We start from the raw sequence: 24,899 nt of genomic DNA on the forward strand, positions 1-24,899 counted from the left end.
ATTTGTCAGGGTATGTGAATTCCAGGGGTTTGCGGGAAGTTCCACACGCGATTTGTCAGGGTACGCGGATTACAGGGGTGCGCGGGAAGTTCCACACGCGATTTGGCCGTGTACGTGGATTACAGGGGTGCGCGGGAAGTTCCACACGCGATTTGGCCGTGTACGTGGATTACAGGGGTGCGCGGGAAGTTCCACACGCGATTTGTCAGGGTACGTGGATTTCAGGGGTGCGCAGGAAGTTCCACACGGAATTTGGCCGGGTACGTGGATTTCAGGGGTGCGCGGGAAGTTCCACATGCGATTTGGCCGTGTACGTGGATTACAGGGGTGCGCGGGAAGTTCCACACGCGATTTGGCCGGGTACGTGGATTTCAGGGGTGCGCGGGAAGTTCCACACGCGATTTGGCTGGGCACGTGTATGACAGGGGTACGCTGGAAAATCTACATGCGATTTGGCTGTGTGCTCCCAGGTATTCCCTGTACACCCTCCACGGCCCCTGCAGGCAGCACACACCACAGGGGACTACCCTGCACACCTGCTCATGTCACCCAGCACCCCCACCCCCCAGCTACCAGGGGCAGCCTCCACCAGGCCCCCACTCATGTCCCCTATCACCACCACCCCCCAGCAGTGCAGGGGCAGCCTCCACCAGGCCCCCACTCATGTCTCCCACCACCCCCACCCCCCAGCCAGCAGGGGCACCCTCCACCAGGCCCCCACTCATGTCTCCCACCACCCCCACCCCCCAGCAGTGCAGGGGCAGCCTCCACCAGGCCCCCACCCATGTCCCCTATCACCACCACCCCCCAGCAGTGCAGGGGCACCCTCCACCAGGCCCCCACTCATGTCTCCCACCACCCCCACCCCCCAGCCAGCAGGGGCAGCCTCCACCAGGCCACCACTCATGTCTCCCACCACCGCCATCCCCCAGCCACCAGGGGCAGCCTCCACCAGGCCACCACCCATGACCCCTATCACCACCACCCCCCAGCAGTGCAGGGGCACCCTCCACCAGGCCCCCACTCATGTCTCCCACCACCCCCAGCCACCATGGGCACCCTCCACCAGGCCCCCACTCATGTCTCCCACCACCCCCACCCCCCAGCAGTGCAGAGGCACCCTCCACCAGGCCCCCACTCATGTCTCCCACCACCCCCACCCCCCAGCAGTGCAGGGGCACCCTCCACCAGGCCCCCACTCATGTCTCCCACCACCCCCACCCCCCAGCCACCAGGGGCAGCCTCCACCAGGCCCCCACTCATGTCTCCCACCACCCCCACCCCCCAGCAGTGCAGGGGCACCCTCCACCAGGCCCCCACTCATGTCTCCCACCACCCCCACCCCCCCAGCAGTGCAGGGGCACCCTCCACCAGGCCCCCACCCATGTCTCCCACCCACCCCCACCCCCCAGCCACCATGGGCAGCCACCACCAGGCCCCCACTCATGTCTCCCACCACTCCCACCCCCCAGCCACCATGGGCAGCCTCCACCAGGCCTCCACTCATGTCTCCCACCCACCCCCACCCCCCAGCCACCATGGGCAGCCCCCACCAGGCCCCCACTCATGTCTCCCACCCCCCCACCCCCCAGCATCCAGGGGCAGCCTCCACCAGGCCCCCACTCATGTCTCCCACCCACCCCCATCCCCCAGCCACCATGGGCACCCTCCGACAGGCCTCCACTCATGTCTCCCACCCACCCCCACCCCCCAGCCACCATGGGCAGCCCCCACCAGGCCCCCACTCATGTCTTCCACCACCCCCACCCCCCAGCAGTGCAGGGGCACCCTCCACCAGGCCCCCACTAATGTCTCCCACCACCCCCACCCCCCAGCCACCAGGGGCACCCTCCACCAGGCCCCCACTCATGTCTCCCACCACCCCCACCCTCCAGCCACCAGGGGCAGCCTCCACCAGGCCCCCACTCATGTCTCCCACCACCCCCACCCCCCCCAGCAGTGCAGGGGCACCCTCCACCAGGCCCCCACCCATGTCCCCTATCACCACCCCCCCCCAGCAGTGCAGGGGCAGCCTCCACGAGGCCCCCACTCATGTCTCCCACCACCCCCACCCCCCAGCCAGCAGGGGCAGCCTCCACCAGGCCACCACCCATGTCCCCTATCACCACCAACCCCCAGCAGTGCAGGGGCACCCTCCACCAGGCCCCCACTCATGTCTCCCACCACCCCCACCCCCCAGTAGTGCAGGGGCACCCTCCACCAGGCCCTCACTCATGTCTCCCACCACCCCCACCCCCCAGCAGTGCAGGGGCACCCTCCACCAGGCCCCCACCCATGTCTCCCACCCACCCCCACCCCCCAGCCACCATGGGCAGCCCCCACCAGGCCCCCACTCATGTCTCCCACCACCCCCACCCCCCAGCCACCATGGGCAGCCTCCACCAGGCCTCCACTCATGTCTTCCACCACCCCCACCCCCCAGCCACCAGGGGCAGCCTCCACCAGGCCCCCACCCATGTCCCCTATCACCACCACCCCCCAGCAGTGCAGGGGCACCCCCCACCAGGCCCCCACCCATGTCCCCTATCACCACCCCCCCAGCAGTGCAGGGGCAGCCTCCATCAGGCCCCCACCCTTGTCTCCCACCACCCCACCCCCCAGCCACCAGGGGCAACCTCCACCAGGCCCCCACTCATGTCTCCCACCACCCACACCCCCCAGCCACCAGGGGCAGCCTCCACCAGGCCCCCACTCATGTCTCCCACCACCCCCAGCCCCCAGCAGTGCAGGGGCACCCTCCACCAGGCCCCCACTCATGTCTGCCACCCCCCCACCCCCCAGCAGTGCAGGGGCAGCACCACCAGGCCCCCACTCATGTCCCCCTGCACCCCCACCCCCCAGCATCCAGGGGCAGCCTCCACCAGGCCCCCACTCATGACTCCCACCCACCCCCACCCCCCAGCCACCATGGGCACCCTCCACCAGGCCTCCACCCATGTCCCCTATCACCACCACCCCCCAGCAGTGCAGGGGCACCCACCACCAGGCCCCCACCCATGTCCCCGATCACCACCCCCCCAGCAGTGCAGGGGCAGCCTCCACCAGGCCCCCACCCATGTTTCCCACCACCCCCACCCCCCCAGCCACCAGGGGCAGCCTCCACCAGGCCCCCACTCATGTCTCCCAGCACCCCCACCCCCCAGCCACCAGGGGCAGCCTCCACCAGGCCCCCACTCATGTCTCCCACCACCCCCACCCCCCAGCCACCATGGGCAGCCCCCACCAGGCCCCCACTCATGTCTCCCACCCCCCCCCACCCCCCAGCATCCAGGGGCAGCCTCCACCAGGCCCCCACTCATGTCTCCCACCCACCCCCACCCCCCAGCCACCATGGGCAGCCCCCACCAGGCCCCCACTCATGTCTCCCACCCCCCCATCCCCCAGCCAGCAGGGGCAGCCTCCACCAGGCCACCACTCATGTCTCCCACCACCCCCATCCCCCAGCCAGCAGGGGCAGCCTCCACCAGGCCACCACTCATGGACACCACTCTGCCCGCCTCAGGGCCCTCCGCATGGAGTTCTCCGCCCTGACCATTGTGAGCCGCGCCTCTTCCGCCCGCCGCCGCTCCGCACCTATCTGCTGGCCCAACCGCTGCCACACAGAAGACACACCCCGTCCTGGGTCAACCTGGCCTCCGGCCGATGCCTGCCCCTCCGATGTCGAAGGCCCCGAGCCTTCATGGCTCCCACCATGTTGCTGCCGCTGCTCTGTCTCTGCCCGTGCACTGCCTCCTGCTGGCTGCACATCCTCCGCCGGCTGGGGTGCAGTTGTTGATGTGGCCACCCCTGCTGGACGTCCGACTCCCGACTTTGGCAGGGATGCCTCCTCCACCAGCCTGGCCGCACCGTCAGAGGCAGCTCCACAGGGCACCCAGGTGACTGATGGGTGGGAAGATGGCACAGAGGACGAATGGCGCGTAGGGGGTCCAGTTGAGGAGGGGGTCGGAGCAAGCCCCATCAGACGGAGGAATCCGGCCTGGGTGATCTGTCCCAGCAGGCTGACGTGGTCAACGAGCCATTCGAGATGACGTGCAGTCTCTCCATGAAAAGACTGCAGGTCACCTCGCATGGCCCGTTGACGCAACGCCACACCAGCCAGGACAGGCTCAACACGGACCTGGATAGCCACGTCCACAGGCAGAGGAAGGGCAGTTGACGTCAGCTCATCCCCTGCCTGAAAACGGGTCTGGACGTAGGCATCCCTGCTGGTGCAAGATGATGCAGGGACAGGATCGGGGACAGGATTGCACACAGGCACCTCCGCGGCGGCCTGTGCTGCCTCCTGTCCCTGGTCCTGCACTGCACCACTAGCACCAGTGGGATCCCCACCTCCAGACCCCGTCTCTGGTGCTTGCACGGCCTCCTCCTCCACCAAACCCCCCACCAACCTGGATGACTCCGTGCCATCTTCCCCTGTTGGGCCCTGTGGGGTCCCAGCTGCCCCTTCTGCTACCGAGGAGTCCAACTCCAACCTCCGCCTCTTGGACCTCCCCCCGGCAGCTGCGGCCTGGGACGCGGCACCGGACTCCTCACTCCCCGACGAGATGACAACACGGGAGGGGAGCCGGGCCTTGCGTCTCCGGCATGCGGTGGGATCCCCGCCGCTGTGCTCCACAGCTCCTTCTCCGCCCTCTTCATCAGTTGACGCTGCAGACAGGGAGAAACAAAACACAGGCATCAGGGCACTGTACAATGGACACATACACACATGACAGTTGCATATGAGTGGCATTGGCAAACCTCAGACATGTCATCACAATCCCCAACACACATGTCATTACAACTCGCACACATGAGCCATACCACAGCCATATCGCAACTGCCACCACCATCCCTACACATACAACTGCATGAGCAGCCAAAGGGGAGCCAGACATCACATGCAACACAGGATGTGCACCACACATGTACACACACCACCACACTTGCATGCATGTGTACACCTCTGCCAAGTGTCGCAGTGTTCAGACGAGCATCCATGTCACATCTGCCAATCAGGCTTCCACATACCGCTGTCACATGCATCCATGTTGCATCACTGTTGCACCCTTGTCAAATACACACACATGCACATGTACACAGTGCTCATACATGCAGCCGAAAACAACATACATGCGTGACATCACGGACATGTCTACTTACATACACATTCATCCAAACATGTGTGCACACACAACTGCATTTGGCATGCAAGCCTACACACACAAGCACCATCCATGTCTCACACATTACAGCCCTCGCATGTGTCAGCCCCACGGCCCTGTACACCCCCACCCATACTCGACCCCATACAAACAGATGTGCAACCTGCACACTACCGAATAATCACCACACGCACTGCTCACAATCAGGATGCATGTACACTCACCGCTCGACTCCAGACGGGTCTGCTTCTCTAGGACCTGGACGTGGAGCGCTGGGGATATGCGTTCCAGGACCCTCATCTGTTCTTCCGACAAGTGGCCCCGGCGCCCCTTGGCATCCGCTGCCTTCAAGAGGCGCCGGGCCTTGTTCAGGGTCCTGGACCTGAAGTCCTCCCAGCACTTCCTGACATGTTGTAAGTCCCGGACTGCCACCCCCTCCGCGTTGATGGCAGTCACGATGTCAGTCCAGATCCAAGTCTGTCCTTCCTTGTCGGCGCGGGAACTTCCAAAGAGGGCATCATACTGCCCCAGGACCTGCTCCACCAGGACACCAACTTCGGTGGCACTGAAGCTGGTGCCCCTCTGCCTCTCTGGCCGGGGTTGTCAGTGGTCACAGATGGTGTTTGCCCCGACATGACAACCCCAGAGGCAGGAGTGGGTGGGCAACTGGGTCCTGGGGCTGGGCTGTGGAGCGATGGAATCCCAGTCAGGAGTCTTCAGTTCCAGCAGGGGTGGTCACAGCAACAGCACCCCTGGCTGATGTGCAGGCAGCAAAGGGCAGTGCACGTGGGCAGCAGGCAGTCAGGCAGCAGCAGATGGCAGGTGGGAGCGTGCTCGGGGCTCTGGGGGGCAGTAGTTCGGCCTTCTGGGCAGGAGCGTGGTCTTCCATGTGCTTACGCGTGGCTAGCTTGATACGGAGTGATTTGGCACGTGAAAATCCTGCACGTCAGAGTGAAAATCGAGGAAAGGCCCTTAGCGTGTAAGCGCGTCAGCACGCATACGCAATTCTATTGGACCAAAGGCCCTCAGCGCGTAAGCGCGTCAGCACGCATACGCGATTCTATTGGACCAAAGGCCCTTAGCGCGTAAGCGCGTCTGTGACGTGACCCGCACGGGTGTTTCCCACACAGCACGTGATGACAGAGCACACGTGGAAAGACTGCATGTCAGAGTGTCATCGCGTGTAATTGGACAGCACGTCAGAGTGTCATCGCGTGTAATTGGACAAAAGTGCGCGCACACGCGATTGGCCTATGTACGTGTATATCAGGGGTGCGCGGGCACTTACACACGCAAGTACGTCAGCGCACCTGTATCCCGGGGTGCGCGGGAATTTCCACACGCTATTGGACTGGGTACTGGATTTCAGGGGTGCACGGGTCACACGCTCGCCTACAACACGCCCAATGCATAAATTTGCGCGCTAACAAAATAACAAGCTCAGACCCAGGATGAACATACCGTTCCTAGCAGCAGTGGGCGTGGCCTACCAAAGGAGGAGGGGGAGGATAGTCAGGGCCAGAATATTCACACCCAGAACCAGCCTTTTCGGGATGCCTGATGACCAGGTGTATGGGAGGTACAGGTTTCCACCACACATAATACTGGACCTGGTGAGTGAGTGGGAGGATGACCTCACATCACCCACCCTGTGCTCCCAAGCACTCAGCCCCCTGGAGAAGGTCCTCAATGTACTGCACTTCTTAGCCACTGGATCATTTCAGCGGACAAGTGCCATAGTGGGTGGGGTATCACAGGCCACCCAGTCACGCTGCCTACACCAGGTCTTGAACATCATCACTGCACGCCCATCAGTCCGCAGGCACATATACCTGCCCAGAACACCTGCAGAAAGGCATGCTGCCGCCCTGGATTTTTACGGTGTGGCACGATTCCCCAAAGTGCTAGGTGCCATCGACTGCACCCATGTGGCTCTACGTCCCCCCAGGGCATCAGAGCACATCTATAGGAACCGCAAGCACTGGCATTCCATCAACGTGCAGGTAGTATGTAATGCCAAGGGAATCATCACCTCAGTATATGCCAACTATCCCGGGTCCACCCACGACAGCTTCATTTACCGAATGTCCACCCTAAGCCGGGACCTAGAAGCTGGGCGGCATGGCGATACATGGCTGCTTGGTGAGTATGAATGCCACTGCACATGCATGCATGTCAGATACTGAGCAAGGTCACAACCCCACCAATGATACCAATCACCACCTCCACAGGGGACAGTGCCTACCCTCTCAGCCGCCACATGATGACGCCAATTCGGAACCCCACCACGCCACCCCAGGTAAGATATAACACAGCCCACATTACAACCCGGGGCATAGTGGAGCGCACATTCGGGGTGCTAAAGTCACGCTTTCGCTCCCTTGACTGTTCTGGCGGGCAGCTGTTGTACGCTCCCCCAGTAGTGTGCAGGATCATAGTGGCAGCATGTGTCCTGCACAATGTTGCAACACGCCGGAGCCTGGCCGTGGACATGGTGGTGGCCCCACATCCCCAACCACATGCACAGCCACTGTGCATGGGAAGGGAAAGGGCACGGGGGGAGGCAGCCCGTACACAGCTAGTGGCTAATTACTTCACATAGTAATCACACCCCTGTGGAGTGCACACTGCCCTGGCACATTCCATCTGACAATCAATGATGACTCAAACTGACACTGATCCTGAATGTCTGGAGAATCAACCGTGAAAACCATATCAGCCTGAGATTGTTCACCTGGAAGTGTTACAATGTGTGCATCCCTACCCACACAGACACCACCAGTGCAGTTTTGTGAAGAAACACATCCAAGCAGCTAAAATGAATACCCACTTGCAAAATGCAACAAGAGGACAGTGCCATGTCAGCCAACCCATCCCCACCACCGCCACACGACACACCGTGCCATGCCATGCCATGCCATGCCATTTGCAGGTAAACAAAGTAAACAAAGTAATCCCCACAGTGTCCCTAATTTAAACTTGCAACACCTGAAATGCTCACAGTAATGCAGGACCAACAACAAACTTGAGCAGGTACTACCATTAACATGACATCACAAATGTAATAAATTAGTAGTCTCACCACCTGGAAATGCCTGCACTCCCACCACTACCAACTGTGCAGTGTTGGCGCCATGTAGAGTAGTAGGTGCACTGCTGCTAACATGGACCCCATCTCCAAACTAGAGGGCCTTGTGTAGACATGAGGAAGGGACCTGCAAATTGGGAGGTAGACACAGATGATGAGTTACACATCAATGCAACATGCAGTGTACAACACAACAGCAATATGCACTAGGAATGTATACACAGTATTGACTAGACTACCCACACATGTAGTGGGAGTCCAATGTCACCATGTACGTCAATGTCACTTGGGCACACCCTTTGCAAGCCCATGGAAACGGGAAGCAGGAGGGGTGTGTGTGACTCAAACCCAAGCATATGAACCAAATACATGACAAGCCTGCATGTGCCCAGCCACAATGCAGCGTATGCCCACAGGAACCACGGAAGGCAACAAATTGTCCCAAAAAAATTGGGAAAAATAAATTTAAAAATAAAAATAAAAATAAAAATAAAAATCTAAAATAAAAATCAAAATAAAAATCAAAAATGGCCATTGATGGGCCCGGGGGGGTTTGGGAGGCCACCCAGGAGGTCCGAGGACAGGGTGCACACCAAAACCCACCTGTGTGGATCCTGGGGAAAAAAAAACACCTCCATGGGCTCATGGCCCACACGGCTACCCTATTGTGGGAGTATCACTGCTGTCGCTATTATCACCCTGTGCAGCTGCATCCGGAGGTGGTTGCACTATGGGAGGCAGCCCACGCAAGGCCCTAGTCTGCTCCTCCATGGCTGCAAGCATGCTGGTGTGGTAGGTCTGGTTCTGGAGGATGAGTGTGCGGAGGTCCCCATGCAACAACTCACGGGATGCCCGGACCTCCACCCTCGTTGCCTGTATCTCAGCTGAGAGCGTACGGGTGAGACGCTCCAGCTGCTGTTCTGTCCTTTGGTGTGTTGAAGCCTCAAGCTCAACAAGAGTCGTCCTGAGGTGAAGGAGCTCCTGCCTCAGGGCTTCCCTGTGGCCCTGGGACTCTATGGAGATGGCCTCCTGCAGAGTCACCAGTGCCGCCCGCCTGTCCCTGTTGGACGCCAACATGTCCTCCCTGTGTGACTGGCAGATGGAGTCAGTTGCCGGCTGTAGTCGCTCCATCCGCCTTTCAGGGGGGACAATGGAAGTGGCCACCCTATCCATGGCCTGAGCCATCATCTCGGATGATGCTGCCTGTTGGGTTGCCATACCGTAAATGGATTGCTCCCATGCGGTATTGCCAGGTGGCGTACGGCCACCACGTCGGCGGGCACCACACCTGTCTGGGGCAAGGCGAAGTGCGCCTTGCTGTGCCGGCACTGCCTGAGGCTGCAGGACTGCATTCCCCCTCTGATCTGCTGGCCCACGAACAGGATCAGATGTCGCGGAGTGTGACCCTGCATCCGTAACCACCAAAGGCGTAGCTGCCAACACTGACATCCCCATTGAGGGTTCTGACCCTGGTGCAGGTGGGTGGGACAGAACAGAATCCCTCCCTGGAACACTCACCTGCGACGGCACGTAGGTCTCATCATCCGAATCAACACCTGAGTACAGCTTGGGGGAGGTGCAGCCAGAGACACCCCTTGAGAGCACGACCTGCAGCACTTGTGGGTTCTCACCCACCACCACACCACGTCCCTCACTGGTGGTTGGTCGGCCCTCGGACCCCTCCTGGGTCTGCACCATCTCCACAACCCCAGCAGTATCAGGTGCGTCTTCCCCTGCAAAGACATAAAAACAAAGAAATGGAAACAGGCATTAGCACCATGGCACACAATGAGGGCTGAGAAGCAAGAGAACCAGTACTTGATTGACACATGTCCCACATGACTAAAACCCTCCCACGCATGCACCCTCACTGCATATGAAGGGCAGGCAAATGGCACACACTGATGACACCAAGATGGAAGATGAACACATTTTCTGCATGCTGCCTGGCAGTGGCATCACACATTGGCCTGTGATTGCCAGGTGAAACACACATGCCATCACACAGATGGCATGTACCATTGCTATTGAGTGAAGATGGAGAGGAGGGCAGCACCTATTCATTCAGTCCAGTTCCGCATGTAATAGCTTTTCTAATTCAAACAGGTCAGATTTTTCACCTGGAGCTGCCAGTCCAAAATGGTCCAATTGCACAGGGACATGTGTGAACAAATGATATCCAGGTAACAAAGTCACTCCACTTTACCATAGCCATGTCAGACATGTGACTAGAGGACTGCGAAATGCCTAGTAAAAGTGGTGGAATGCAAACAATCTGCCTGAATGAACAGTGAAAAATAAGCAACAATGTTGTGGCAAGGTGACACTTCAAGGGCAACTGGCGTGCAGTTGGGCTAGATGTCTACTGTTGGCAGAAGGGATACTGCTATGGCCTAATGCAGCTGCGCAGGATGTATTGCATGAAGCACATGGCTGACCCATACGACTCAGGCGCACACACTCTCACCTGGCACACAAACAGAAGCCCTCACACACACACCATGCACATGGATGACACACACATGCATGTGCACTCACCGGACAATGCCTCGTAATCAGGCAGATCTCCCACGCCTTGGATCTGTTCCTCCGTGACGTAGGTCCCAGCGACTGACTCATGTGGAGTGAGTTCCATGTCTACTACTGGAGACCCACCTCCAGTCACTAGAGTTGCGGCATGACTTGAGGCCAGTTTACTCTTTGCCCTGCGCTTTAGGTCATTCCAGCGCTTATAGCAATCATTGGCTGTGCGCCTCACGATTCCAAGGGCACTTACGATGTCCGCAACGGTCTGCCAATGTGCCTGGCGTTGTGCAGGTGTGGTCTTGGATCCTGCAACAATGACCATCTCGTTATCATGTGCGGACACATACTCGACAAGTGCATTCAGTTCGTCATCCGTGAAGCTGGGCTTCCTGGATGGGCCGGACTGTGTAGCCGTGTCTGGGGCATCAGCCTGTGCCGGACGAGCACTCTTCCTCTTCCGCTTGGAAGGTGGTGGTGATCCTGAGTGTCCTGCGCCGCTCTGGACACTAGTGGCAGGAGCCCTGGTGGACTCTGTATCAGGAGTGTGGGATTGCACACTCAGCATGGGAGTTGGTGCAGGCATTGGCTCAAGTGTAATGGTGTCAGGGGGAATGTCAGCAGGATGGACTAGGACCGACAGTGTCCTGGCTGGGTGTGTGAGAGCTGGGGTGGATGGAGCCGCAGCTGCCCCTGCAGCCTCTCCGCCCTGCCTACTTGGGGCAGCAGATGACCTTGCTGCCCCAGATGCACGTGGCATGATGACATCAACGTGCACCAGCGCATGTGTCATAGGCCTGCTGACCTGGAAGTCAGCCATGGAGTCAGCCAGGTCTGGTGCCACAATGGGCTGGTCCAACAAGGGCTGAGCATGGATGGTGTCAGCCACATCAGCCTCAACGGGAGGGGGGGATTATGGGTGCCCTTGACTGGTCCTCCACACATGGGGGGACAGGCTCACCCTGCAAGTAACGACCACGTCCCCTACCGGATGCACCACGGCCACCACTTGTGGCTCTTCCACCTTTGCCACCCTTACGGAATCCTCGCCTCCCAGCCATGGCACTGATGTTAATGTGCGTATGGGAGTGGCTGTAAACTATTGTCCTGGGCAATTGGGGGTCAAAGGGGTTGGGTACCAGATGGTAATTGTACCCTAGTGCTCTAGCAAGGCTGAATGTAACCCCTGGGGAAAGATGACGGGTCACGCTACGCACAGGAGCCCCAAAAAAGGGAGATGACGTGCACGCAACCCCTCCTAGACCACGTGTGCAGAAAGAAAAACCTGCACTACGCTGTGGCACCCAGTAACACAAGAATGAACGTATGCGTGTCACACGCAGCCTAGAATGACCTCTGAAGGGGTAGGCTACACACGGGGCAAGCACAGATGTAAGATATGTGCGTGACTCACCGTCTGCCAGGTAAAAGAGCGTGAAAAAGGAGCACGTTTGGTTGGCAACACCCCCGCCAAAAGAAGATTTCTACGCTGTCTGAGGAGACAGGACAACAGTAGAAGGGAACACTGTTTGAGGGAACAGGCCCAGGTAAACCAGTAAAAGAGAAAAAAGAGAAAAAGCTGTCAGAGGTAACAGGGAATACGAACTTGAAACGCCATGAAGTAAACCGCGTGTGAAACGACAAGAAGTACAGAATTCACCCACTCCCTCTCCACGAAAAGCACAAACAAGGAAATGGTGTTCTACACGTACCTTTTATACAGGCCCACACGTCCAGCGTCACTTACGCGGCGTGTACGCGCTAGGGCCATTTCCACCAATTACACGCTTTGTCACTTCTGCGTGTAGGGCCATTTCCACCAATTACACGCTTTGTCACTTCTGCGTGTAGGGCCATTTCCACCAATTACACGCTTTGTCACTTCCGCATGTACGCGCTAGGCCCATTCCCACCAATTACACGCTTTGACACTCGGACGTGTCTTTCATTTTTTTCACACGCAACATTTTCAAACGTGTGCCCAATTCAACGTGCACGTGACTTCATAGACGCGCATACGCTGGCGACGCGTTTACGCGCTGAGTGCCTTTGGTCCAATAGAATCGCGTATGCGTGCTGACGCGCTTACGCGCTAAGGGCCTTTCCTCGATTTTCACGCTGACGTGCAGGATTTTCACGTGCCAAATCACTCCGTATCAAGCTAGCCACGCGTAAGCACATGGAAGACCACGCTCCTGCCCAGAAGGCCAAACTACTGCCCCCCAGAGCCCCGAGCACGCTCCCACCTGCCATCTGCTGCTGCCTGACTGCCTGCTGCCCACGTGCACTGCCATTTGCTGCCTGCACATCAGCCAGGGGCGCTGTTGCTGTGACCACCCCTGCTGGAACTGAAGACTCCCGACTGGGATTCCATCGCTCCACAGCCCAGCCCCAGGACCCAGTTGCCCACCCACTCCTGCCTCTGGGGTTGTCATGTCGGGGCAAACACCATCTGTGACCACTGACAACCCCCGGCCAGAGAGGCAGAGGGGCACCAGCTTCAGTGCCACCGAAGTTGGTGTCCTGGTGGAGCAAGTCCTGGGGCAGTATGATGCCCTCTTTGCAAGTCCCCGCGCTGACAAGGAAGGACGGACTCGGATCTGGACTGACATCGTGACTGCCATCAACGCGGAGGGGGTGGCAGTCCGGGACTTACAACATGTCAGGAAGCGCTGGGAGGACTTCAGGTCCAGGACCCTGAACAAGGCCCGGGGCCTCTTGAAGGCCGCGGATGCCAAGGGGCGCCGGGGCCACTTGTCGGAAGAACAGATGAGGGTCCTGGAACGCATATCCCCAGCGCTCCACGTCCAGGTCCTAGAGAAGCAGACCCGTCTGGAGTCGAGCGGTGAGTGTACATGCATCCTGATTGTGAGCAGTGCGTGTGGTGATTATTCGGTAGTGTGCAGGTTGCACATCTGTTTGTATGGGGTCGAGTATGGGTGGGGGTGTACAGGGCCGTGGGGCTGACACATGCAAGGGCTGTAATGTGTGAGACATGGATGGTGCTTGTGTGTGTAGGCTTGCATGCCAAATGCAGTTGTGTGTGCACACATGTTTGGATGAATGTGTATGTAAGTAGACATGTCCGTGATGTCACTCATGTATGTTGTTTTCGGCTGCATGTATGAGCACTGTGTACATGTGCATGTGTGTGTATTTGACAAGGGTGCAACAGTGATGCAACATGGATGCATGTGACAGCGGTATGTGGAAGCCTGATTGGCAGATGTGACATGGATGCCCGTCTGAACACTGCGACACTTGGCAGAGGTGTACACATGCATGCAAGTGTGGTGGTGTGTGTACATGTGTGGTGCACTTCCTGTGTTGCATGTGATGTCTGGCTCCCCTTTGGCTGCTCATGCAGTTGTATGTGTAGGGATGGTGGTGGCAGTTGCGATATGGCTGTGGTATGGCTCATGTGTGCGAGTTGTAATGACATGTGTGTTGGGGATTGTGATGACATGTCTGAGGTTTGCCAATGCCACTCATGTGCAACTGTCATGTGTGTATGTGTCCATTGTACAGTGCCCTGATGCCTGTGTTTTGTTTCTCCCTGTCTGCACAGCGGATCTGCACAGCGGATCCCACCGCCAGCAGAGACGCAAGGCCCGGCTCCCCTCCCGTGTTGTCATCTCATCGGGGAGTGAGGAGTCCGGTGCCACGTCCCAGGCCGCAGCTGCCGGGGGGAGGTCCAAGAGGCGGAGGTTGGAGTTGGACTCCTCGGCAGCAGAAGGGGCAGCTGGGACCCCACAGGGCCCAACAGGGGAAGATGGCACGGAGTCATCCAGGTTGGTGGGGGGTTTGGTGGAGGAGGAGGCTGTGCAAGCACCAGAGACGGGGTCTGGAGGCGGGGATCCCACTGGTGCTAGTGGTGCAGTGCAGGACCAGGGACAGGAGGCAGCACAGGCCGCCGCGGAGGTGCCTGTGTGCAATCCTGTCCCCGATCCTGTCCCTGCATCATCTTGCACCAGCAGGGATGCCTACGTCCAGACCCGTTTTCAGGCAGGGGATGAGCTGACGTCAACTGGCCTTCCTCTGCCTGCGGACGTGGCTATCCAGGTCCGGGTTGAGCCTGTCCTGGCTGGTGTGGCGTTGCGTCAACGGGCCATGCGAGGTGACCTGCAGTCTTTTCATGGAGAGACTGCACGTCATCTCGAATGGCTCGTTGACCACGTCAGCCTGCTGGGACAGATCACCCAGGCCGGATTCCTCCGTCTGATGGGGCTTGCTCCGACCCCCTCCTCAACTGGACCCCCTACGCGCCAGTCGTCCTCTGTGCCATCTTCCCACCCATCAGTCACCTGGGTGCCCTGTGGAGCTGCCTCTGACGGTGCGGCCAGGCTGGTGGAGGAGGCATCCCTGCCACAGTCGGGAGTCGGACATCCAGCAGGGGTGGCCGCATCAACAACTGCACCCCAGCCGGCGGAGGATGTGCAGGCAGCAGGAGGCAGTGCACGGGCAGAGGCAGAGCAGCAGCAGCAACATGGTGGGAGCCATGAAGGCTCGGGGCCTTCGACATCGGAGGGGCAGGCATCGGCCGGAGGGCAGGAGGACCCAGGACAGAGAGTGTCTTCCGTGTGGCAGCGGTTGGGCCACGCCATAGGTGCGGAGCGGTGGCGGGCGGAAGAGGCGTGGCTCACAATGGTCAGGGCGGAGAACTCCATGCGGAGGGCCCTGAGGCGGGCCGAGTGCCTCGAGGCAATACGCAGGGTGTTGGAGGAGGACACGGCGTCGTCCCTGCGGACCCTCGGGGCCATGGAACAGGACCGCCTCCGGGACATCGAACAGGAGTTCGATGATGCCCTGGCCCGGAACACCACGGAGTGAGCCGCTGGACTTGCCCGCCGCCTTTGTATATAGTTCTTCAGTTTTAGGTTTCCTTTGTTTGTTCTTATGATTTGGAGTCGACGGACACTGCTCCACTTTTTGTATATAGTTGCATTTTAGTTAGGGTTTTTTGTAGGTTTCCTTTGTTCTGTTGGGCTCATGGACCCTTGGATGTTTTGTACATAGTTCTTCATTGGATTGATTTTATTTTTCATTTGACTTTGGACTACATTTTTTTGGATTAGGATTTGGTGGTTTTATTTTTTTAAACGGACATGCAGCTTATCTATTTTTCATTCCCATTGTAGTTTGTTTCATTTCTTTTGCATTATTTTTTTTAAAATACAATTTTGTTTTCATACTTAACTGTGTTGTATCATCTCATTGGTTTCATGCATGTAATGTTGGTTGTTTTCCCATTCAATTGCAACCATTGTGTGTGACGGACATGGGTTCATTAGCTTTATGAACATTGGGGGTGTAACATGTAATTTCCATTTCCATGTGGGTGAATGGGTTACTTGGTAGGGCTTTTTGGCTGTGGAGGCTGACCATAACGCATATGATTGGGGATTGTGAGGACCTGGTGGGGGCTGCCCATGGTGGCTGGGGGGTGGGGGTGGGTGGGAGACATGGGTGGGGGCCTGGTGGAGGGTGCCCCTGCACTGCTGGGGGGTGGGGGGGGTGGGAGTTATGAGTGGGGGCCTGGTGGAGGGTGCCCCTGCACTGCTGGGGGGTGGGGGTGGTGGGAGACATGAGTGGGGGCCTGGTGGAGGGTGCCCCTGCACTGCTGGGGGGTGGGGGGTGGTGGGAGACATGAGTGGGGGCCTGGTGGAGGCTGCCCCTGCACTGCTGGGGGGGGGTGGTGATAGGGGACATGGGTGGGGGCCTGGTGGAGGGTGCCCCTGCACTGCTGGGAGGTGGTGGTGATAGGGGACATGGGTGGGGGCCTGGTGGAGGCTGCCCCTGGTGGCTGGGGGGTGGGGGTGGTGGGAGACATGAGTGGTGGCCTGGTGGAGGGTGCCCCTGCACTGCTGGGGGGTGGGGGGGGGAAACATGAGTGGGGGCCTGGTGGAGGGTGCCCCTGCACTGCTGGGGGGTGGGGGTGGTGGGAGACATGAGTGGGGGCCTGATGGAGGGTGCCCCTGCACTGCTGGGGGGTGGGGGTGGTGGGAGACATGAGTGGGGGCCTGGTGGAGGGTGCCCCTGCACTGCTGGGGGGTGGGGGTGGTGGGAGACATGAGTGGGGGCCTGGTGGAGGGTGCCCCTGCACTGCTGGGGGGTGGGGGTGGGTGGGAGACATGAGTGGAGGCCTGGTGGAGGGTGCCCATGGTGGCTGGGGGGTGGGGGTGGGTGGGAGACATGAGTGGAGGCCTGGTGGAGGGTGCCCATGGTGGCTGGGGGGTGGGGGTGGGTGGGAGACATGAGTGGTGGCCTGGTGGAGGCTGCCCCTGCTGGCTGGGGGGTGGGGGTGGTGGGAGACATGAGTGGGGGCCTGGTGGAGGGTGCCCCTGCACTGCTGGGGGGGTGGTGATAGGGGACATGGGTGGGGGCCTGGTGGAGGGTGCCCCTGCACTGCTGGGGGGTGGTGGTGATAGGGGACATGGGTGGGGGCTTGGTGGAGGGTGCCCCTGCACTGCTGGGGGGTGGGGGTGGTGGGAGACATGGGTGGGGGCCTGGTGGAGGCTGCCCCTGCACTGCTGGGGGGGTGGTGATAGGGGACATGGGTGGGCGCCTGGTGGAGGGTGCCCCTGCACTGCTGGGGGTTGGTGGTGATAGGGGACATGGGTGGGGGCCTGGTGGAGGCTGCCCCTGGTGGCTGGGGGGTGGGGGTGGTGGGAGACATGAGTGGTGGCCTGGTGGAGGGTGCCCCTGCACTGCTGGGGGGTGGGGGGGAGACATGAGTGGGGGCCAGGTGGAGGGTGCCCCTGCACTGCTGGGGGGTGGGGGTGGTGGGAGACATGAGTGGGGGCCTGGTGGAGGGTGACCCTGCACTGCTGGGGGGTGGGGGTGGTGGGAGACATGAGTGGGGGCCTGGTGGAGGGTGCCCCTGCACTGCTGGGGGGTGGGTGTGGTGGGAGACATGAGTGGGGGCCTGGTGGAGGGTGCCCCTGCACTGCTGGGGGGTGGGGGTGGGTGGGAGAAATGAGTGGAGGCCTGGTGGAGGGTGCCCATGGTGGCTGGGGGGTGGGGGTGGGAGACATGAGTGGAGGCCTGGTGGAGGGTGCCCATGGTGGCTGGGGGGTGGGGGTGGGTGGAAGACATGAGTGGTGGCCTGGTGGAGGCTGCCCCTGCTGGCTGGGGGGTGGGGGTGGTGGGAGACATGAGTGGGGGCCTGGTGGAGGGTGCCCCTGCACTGCTGGGGGGGTGGTGATAGGGGACATGAGTGGGGGCCTGGTGGAGGGTACCCCTGCACTGCTGGGGGGTGGGGGTGGTGGGAGACATGAGTGGGGGCCTGGTGGAGGGTGCCCCTGCACTGCTGGGGGGTGGGGGTGGGTGGGAGACATGAGTGGAGGCCTGGTGGAGGGTGCCCATGGTGGCTGAGGGGTGGGGGTGGGTGGGAGACATGAGTGGAGGCCTGGTGGAGGGTGCCCATGGTGGCTGGGGGGTGGGGGTGGGTGGGAGACATGAGTGGTGGCCTGGTGGAGGCTGCCCCTGCTGGCTGGGGGGTGGGGGTGGTGGGAGACATGAGTGGAGGCCTGGTGGAGGGTGCCCATGGTGGCTGGGGGGTGGGGGTGGGTGGGAGACATGAGTGGGGGCCTGGTGGAGGCTGCCCCTGGATGCTGGGGGGTGGGGTGGGCTTTGACATGAGTGGGAGCCTGGTGGGGGCTGCCCATGGTGGCTGGGGGCTGGGGGTGGGTGGGAGACATGAGTGGAGGCCTGGTGGAGGCTGCCCATGGTGGCTGGGGGGTGGGGGTGGTGGGAGACATGAGTGGGGGCCTGGTGGGGGCTGCCCATGGTGGCTGGGGGGTGGGGGTCGGTGGGAGACATGGGTGGGGGCCTGGTGGAGGGTGCCCCTGCACTGCTGGGGGGTGGGGGTGGTGGGAGACATGAGTGGGGGCCTGGTGGAGGGTGCCCATGGTGGCTGGGGTGTGGGGGTACAGGGGGACATGAGTGGGGGCCTGGTGGTGCTGCCCCTGCACTGCTGGGGGGTGGGGGTGGGTGGGAGACATGAGTGGGGGCCTGGTGGAGGCTGCCCCTGGATGCTGGGGGGTGGGGGGGGTGGGAGACATGAGTGGGGGCCTGGTGGGGGCTGCCTATGGTCGCTGGGGGGTGGGGGTGGGTGGGAGACATGAGTGGAGGCCTGGTGGAGGGTGCCCATGGTGGCTGGGGGGTGGGGGTGGGTGGGAGACATGAGTGGGGGCCTGGTGGAGGCTGCCCCTGGATGCTGGGGGGTGGGGGGGTGGGAGACATGAGTGGGGGCCTGGTGGGGGCTGCCCATGGTGGCTGGGGGGTGGGGGTGGGTGGTAGACATGAGTGGAGGCCTGGTGGAGGCTGCCCATGGTGGCTGGGGGGTGGGGGTGGGTGGGAGACATGAGTGGGGGCCTGGTGGAGGCTGCCCCTGGATACTGGGGGGTGGGGGTGCAGGGGGACATGAGTGGGGGCCTGGTGGTGCTGCCCCTGCACTGCTGGGGGGTGGGGGGATGGGAGACATGAGTGGGGGCTTGGTGGAGGGTGCCCCTGCACTGCTGGGGGGGTGGGGGTGGTGGGAGACATGAGTGGGGGCCTGGTGGATGGTGCCCATGGTGGCTGGGGGGTGGGGGTAGGTAGGAGACATGAGTGGGGGCCTGGTGGAGGCTGCCCCTGGATGCTGGGGGGTGGGGGGGAGACATGAGTGGGGGCCTGGTGGGGGCTGCCCATGGTGGCTGGGGGGTGGGGGTGGGTGGGAGACATGAGTGGAGACCTGGTGGAGGCTGCCCATGGTGGCTGGGGGGTGGGGATGGTGGGAGACATGAGTGGGGGCCTGGTGGGGGCTGCCCATGGTGGCTGGGGGTGGGGGTGGGTGGGTGACATGGGTGGGGGCCTGGTGGAGGGTGCCCCTGCACTGCTGGGGGGTGGGGGTGGTGGGAGACATGCATTGTTGATCAGTAGTGCAAGGTGACATGTGGGTTGGCTGGGGGGCATGCCCATGGTGGATGGGCTGCCTGCGGGACATGAGCAGGGGTGCAGGGTAGTCCCCCGTGGTGTGGGCTGCCTGCAGGGGCCGTGGAGGTTGTGGAGCGTACACCTGGGAGGACCCACACGGCCAATTCACGTGTAGTACTCCCCAGAACCCCTGAAATACACATACCCTGCTGAAATCGCGTGTGGATCTTCCCGCGCACCCCTGAAATACACGTACCCTGCTGAAATCGCGTGTGGAACTTCCCACGCACCCCTGGAATACACGTACCCTGCTGAAATCGCGTGTGGAACTTCACGCGCACCCCTGAAATACACGTACCCTGCTTGCACGGGGCCAATCGCGTGTGGAACTTCCCACGCACCCCTGAAATACACGTACCCTGCTTGCACGGGGCCAATCGCGTGTGGAACTTCCCGCGCACCCCTGAAATACACGTACCCTGCTCGCACTGGGACAATCGCGTGTGGAACTTCCCGCGCACCCCTGAAATACACGTACCCTGATGAAATCGTGTGTGGAACTTCCCGCGCACCCCTGAAATACACGTACCCTGCTCGCACTGGGACAATCGCGTGTGGAACTTCCCGCGCACCCCTGAAATACACGTACCCTGATGAAATCGCGTGTGGAACTTCCCGCGCACCCATGGAATACACATACCCTGCTCGCACTGGCCCATTCGCGTGTGGAACTTCCCGCGCACCCATGGAATACACGTACCCTGCTCGCACTGGGACAATCGTGTGTGGAACTTCCCGCGCACCCCTGAAATACACGTACCCTGCTTGCACGGGGCCAATCGCATGTGGAACTTCCCGCGCACCCCTGAAATACACGTTCCCCGCTTGGCGTTTGCTGTTTGCCAGCCCGGTGAACTGGTCTAGGGTTAGCGCAGCCCTTTGCGATGATTTAGCGATTTTGATGGCTTTTCCTTGCGCAAGGGCGTTCTTGGGGGCGTTACTGGCGCTGCTGCAGGGTCGCTGCGATTCTCTGCACCACGGCTGGTTTGGGAGCCTAAAATCCATGAATACGCTGTGCGCAGAAATCGGTTTTAGCGCACGTGCCTGGCGCAGACAATCGCACGCGGACACTCTGCGCCAGCCGCTTGCGACACTTTTCTGCGAAATTCTATGAATTACCCTGATAGTGTTTTTGGAATAAGACGACAATTGTACTACTGTGCTGGAATGGTGAAATTCACTATAAACTCACAGGAAGATCCACAAGAATTTCTAATGTACTTACTACAAGTACTGGAAAACAAAAACATACCTATAAATGAAATCTTTCAGATTTCATACATGTGGAAACATACATGCACTCTCTGCAACAATGTGACACAAGAAGAAATCCCCAATGAACGCTTCATATATATATCAATACCAAATTGTGAATCCATTCCATTTCAGCAACTTGTACAAAATGCAAACCATGGTAGATTATGCTCTACCTGCAATTCAGGTAATCGCTCCACGTTAGTAATACAAACACATAGTAAATACGTAATACTAATGCTTCTACGTTACAATGCAGATGGTACCAAAAACAACTGCAAGCTGACTGGATTCACACATGGTCAAATATCACTTGGTAAGAAAACCTTCACAACAATAGGTATAATCTACCACGCAGGAGCCACAACCAATTCAGGGCACTACACTGCATATATAAAAAAGAAATGTGGATTGTTTGAACGTAATGATAGTACCATTACTCTAAAGCAGAGATTACCAGCAAATCTTACAAATGCTTATTTGATGTTCTTAAAACCAAAATTTGATAAATAAACTGTATTTAAACCTTTAAATAAATTTGTGTTAAAAAAATAAATGTAAACTGTTAGAATACTCCAAAAGCTATCTAACAGCTCAAAGATTCTACAACAACTAATCAGATAAATGAATACCACAAAATTAGACCAAAAAATACACAGTTAGAATACGCCAATTGGTATCTAACTGTCCCAAAATTTAACAATATCCAAATAGATAAATCAAAACTACTAAAATATATTAAAAAAATAGACAGTTAGAATACGCCAATTGGTATCTAACTGCTCCAAAATTTTATAATATCAAAACAAATGAAGAATCTGTTACTGCTCCAAAAAAAATACAACAAAGCAAAGTATAAAGCATTAGCCAGAAACAACAAGTGAACACTGAAAACAAACAAACAAATAAACTGTAGCATAACAGAAAAAGTTTTTTTTTTTAATCCAACATGGATTTTTTTTTCTCCCACAGACCCAATGATTTTAGCAACAAACACAGAATCTGAGCAAATTGCACAGTACTCTGATTTGTACTCTACTAAATATGAGGGTCGAAAAAAAATAAAAGTATATTGCTTATACAATGTAATAAGTCATAACAAAATACTAATACTAACATGCTATTTTCTTTTATCACAGAAATGAAGAAGAAAAACATGGACTCCCATTACTAGACCAAACAGTAAGTATACAATAATAAGGACAACCATAGCAGCATATCACATCCATAGTATCTAATACCTTTGTTCCTTATACATTTGTTTTTCACCCAAAGTTATAAGCAAATATGAATGTGATATGCTGCGGTGGTTGTTGCCAGGGCATAGAGTCTTGTCCATGCACCCAAGAATCTATGCCCTGGCAACAACCACCGCAGCATATCACATCCATAGAGTCAAACATTTCAACTATGATCTATGGGAAACTTTTAATGTCCGCGAACAATGTGAGTGTTCTTAGAGCACTTTGAACTTGCCAGCGAACAATACGGACACCGTTTTCAGGACACCTCCTACGAGCATTTCAGAACAACGCGATAGTTCTTAGAACACTTTCAACTTAACAACGAACAATACGGACAGCGTCCTAAGGACACCCCCTATGAACACTCGCCGGACACCGGGAGTGTTCTTAGAAGCGTCTTCAGAACACCACCATCTTGTTTATTTGCGAACATTTCAGGACACTGCGAGTGTTCTTAGGACACATTCAACTTGACAGAGAACAATACGGACAGCGTCCTCAGGACACCCCCTATGAACATTCCAGGACACCGGGAGTGTTCTTAGAAGCGTCTTCAGAACACCACCATCTTGTTTATTTGCGAACATTTCAGGACACTGCGAGTGTTCTTAGGACACATTCAACTTGACAGAGAACAATACGGACAGCGTCCTCAGGACACCCCCTACGAACACTCCCCGGACACCGCGAGTGTTCTTAGAAGCGTCTTCAGAACACCCCCATTTTGTTTATTTACGAACATTTCAGGACACCACGGGTGTTCTTAGAACACATTCAACTTGACAGAGAACAATACGGACAGCGTCCTCAGGACACCCCCTACGAACACTCGCCGGACACCGCGAGTGTTCTTAGAAGCGTCTTCAGAACACCCCCATTTTGTTTATTTGCGAACATTTCAGGACACCGCGGGTGTTCTTAGAACACATTCAACTTTACAGAGAACAATACGGACAGCGTCCTCAGGACACCCCTACAAACATTTCAGGACACCGGGAGTGTTCTCAAAAATGTCTTCAGAACACCCCCATTTTGTTTATTTGCGAACATTTCAGGACACCGCGCGTGTTCTTAGAACACATTCAACTTGACAGAGAACAATACGGACAGCGTCCTCAGGACACCCCCTACGAACACTCCCCGGACACCGCGAGTGTTCTTAGAACAGTTTCACTTTGCTTGCGAACAAAACGGACACATATTGACTCCTTAGTACACCCCCTAGTCAGTTTATTTAGAACATTTCAGAACACCCGTGATGTCCGCAAACAAATCGAACACAAAAAGAAGGTCTAACACATAAAAAACACAACTTTCATCTTATCTCATACACTCCCACCCTCTCCAAACACTCCTACACACCAACACATTGTACAAAATACACATTTTGAACAAAGTTTCACCGCGCTGTCCGAGGACGTCCGCGAATCCGAGATGGCGGGCGCCACCGAAAAATCTGACGCGCTTCACGCTCCACGCCGTCCAATCAGTGAACTCGTTGCATGTCCGCGAACATCACGCAAGATGATTGGCCAATCTGGACACTGTCCGAGGAGCGAACAGGGAAGTGTGTCCGCGAACCGAACACAGATATCACTAATTTTTTTTTACCTACTTTTTGGTCATTTTAAAAAAAACTACTGGACGGATTTTCACCAAATTTGCAAAAGCACGCTTTCGGGACCAAGCCGCTGCTCCTGGTCCAAATTTGGTGGAAATCCGTCCAGCGGTTTGGGCTGTAGGCGCAAGCAAAAAAAATTTCCCATTCACTCTATGGAGAGTGAGTATAATGTATACAAATATGAGCATATAGAGGGAAGGTAGAGTAATAAAAATAAAACTATGAGAAAGTGCTGATAACCATAATGATTATCTTCATGCACAGAAAGGATTGCTCTCTTTCAAGCCGGTATCTTCCGCTATGTATATGTTTCATATGATGTGACTGGACCCTAAGTCTACAAATATAGTACCTTTTCAATTTTTACTTCCTGACTGTTACTGAAGAAAACTATGTGGCTTCGATATGTCAGTAAAGGATAAAAAGGGAGAGCCAGTCATGTGATGTCATCAGTGATGTCATCAATGACATTTGCGATGTCATCTTTGATGTCCTGGGTGTTAGTCTTAGCAGTGCACGGTGGTGGCGCCAGTTATTTTTCATAGCTTACCATAACTTGCGATTTTCAGGGGTCTTTCGGCTGTACTTAGAACCATAACGTCCTTTAAACAAACTTTTTTTAATATCACACAAACAATATACAAACATGGCGTGCAAAAACCAACTTCTACAGATGGATTTACACAGAATGTTGCAAAGTAAGAATTTATGCTCGTTCACAGTGAAGGTCAGCTGCTTCTACAACTTCTAGAGATGGCTTTACACAGAATGTTGCAAAGTAAGAATTTATGCTCGTTCACAATGAAGGTCAGCTGCTTCCATTTTTTTCTCGGGCCCCGGAGAGGCTCACGAAGCGGACTATAAGGTTGTATTGTGTTTTGACCTTGACAGACAGAGATTGTGATGAAAGACTTCTCTTGAAGGAGTGTTGCTAAAACGTAATTGAAGATAAAGATGAAATTTCTGAAACGAAACCACTTTTATATATTATATCACTATGCGAAAGATCGTTGGCACACGCAGAGTCG

This window comes from Ambystoma mexicanum, chromosome 6p, assembly GCF_040938575.1.
Source record: "Ambystoma mexicanum isolate Mex_15411 chromosome 6p, UKY_AmexF1_1, whole genome shotgun sequence".
Classification (NCBI taxonomy): domain Eukaryota; kingdom Metazoa; phylum Chordata; class Amphibia; order Caudata; family Ambystomatidae; genus Ambystoma; species Ambystoma mexicanum.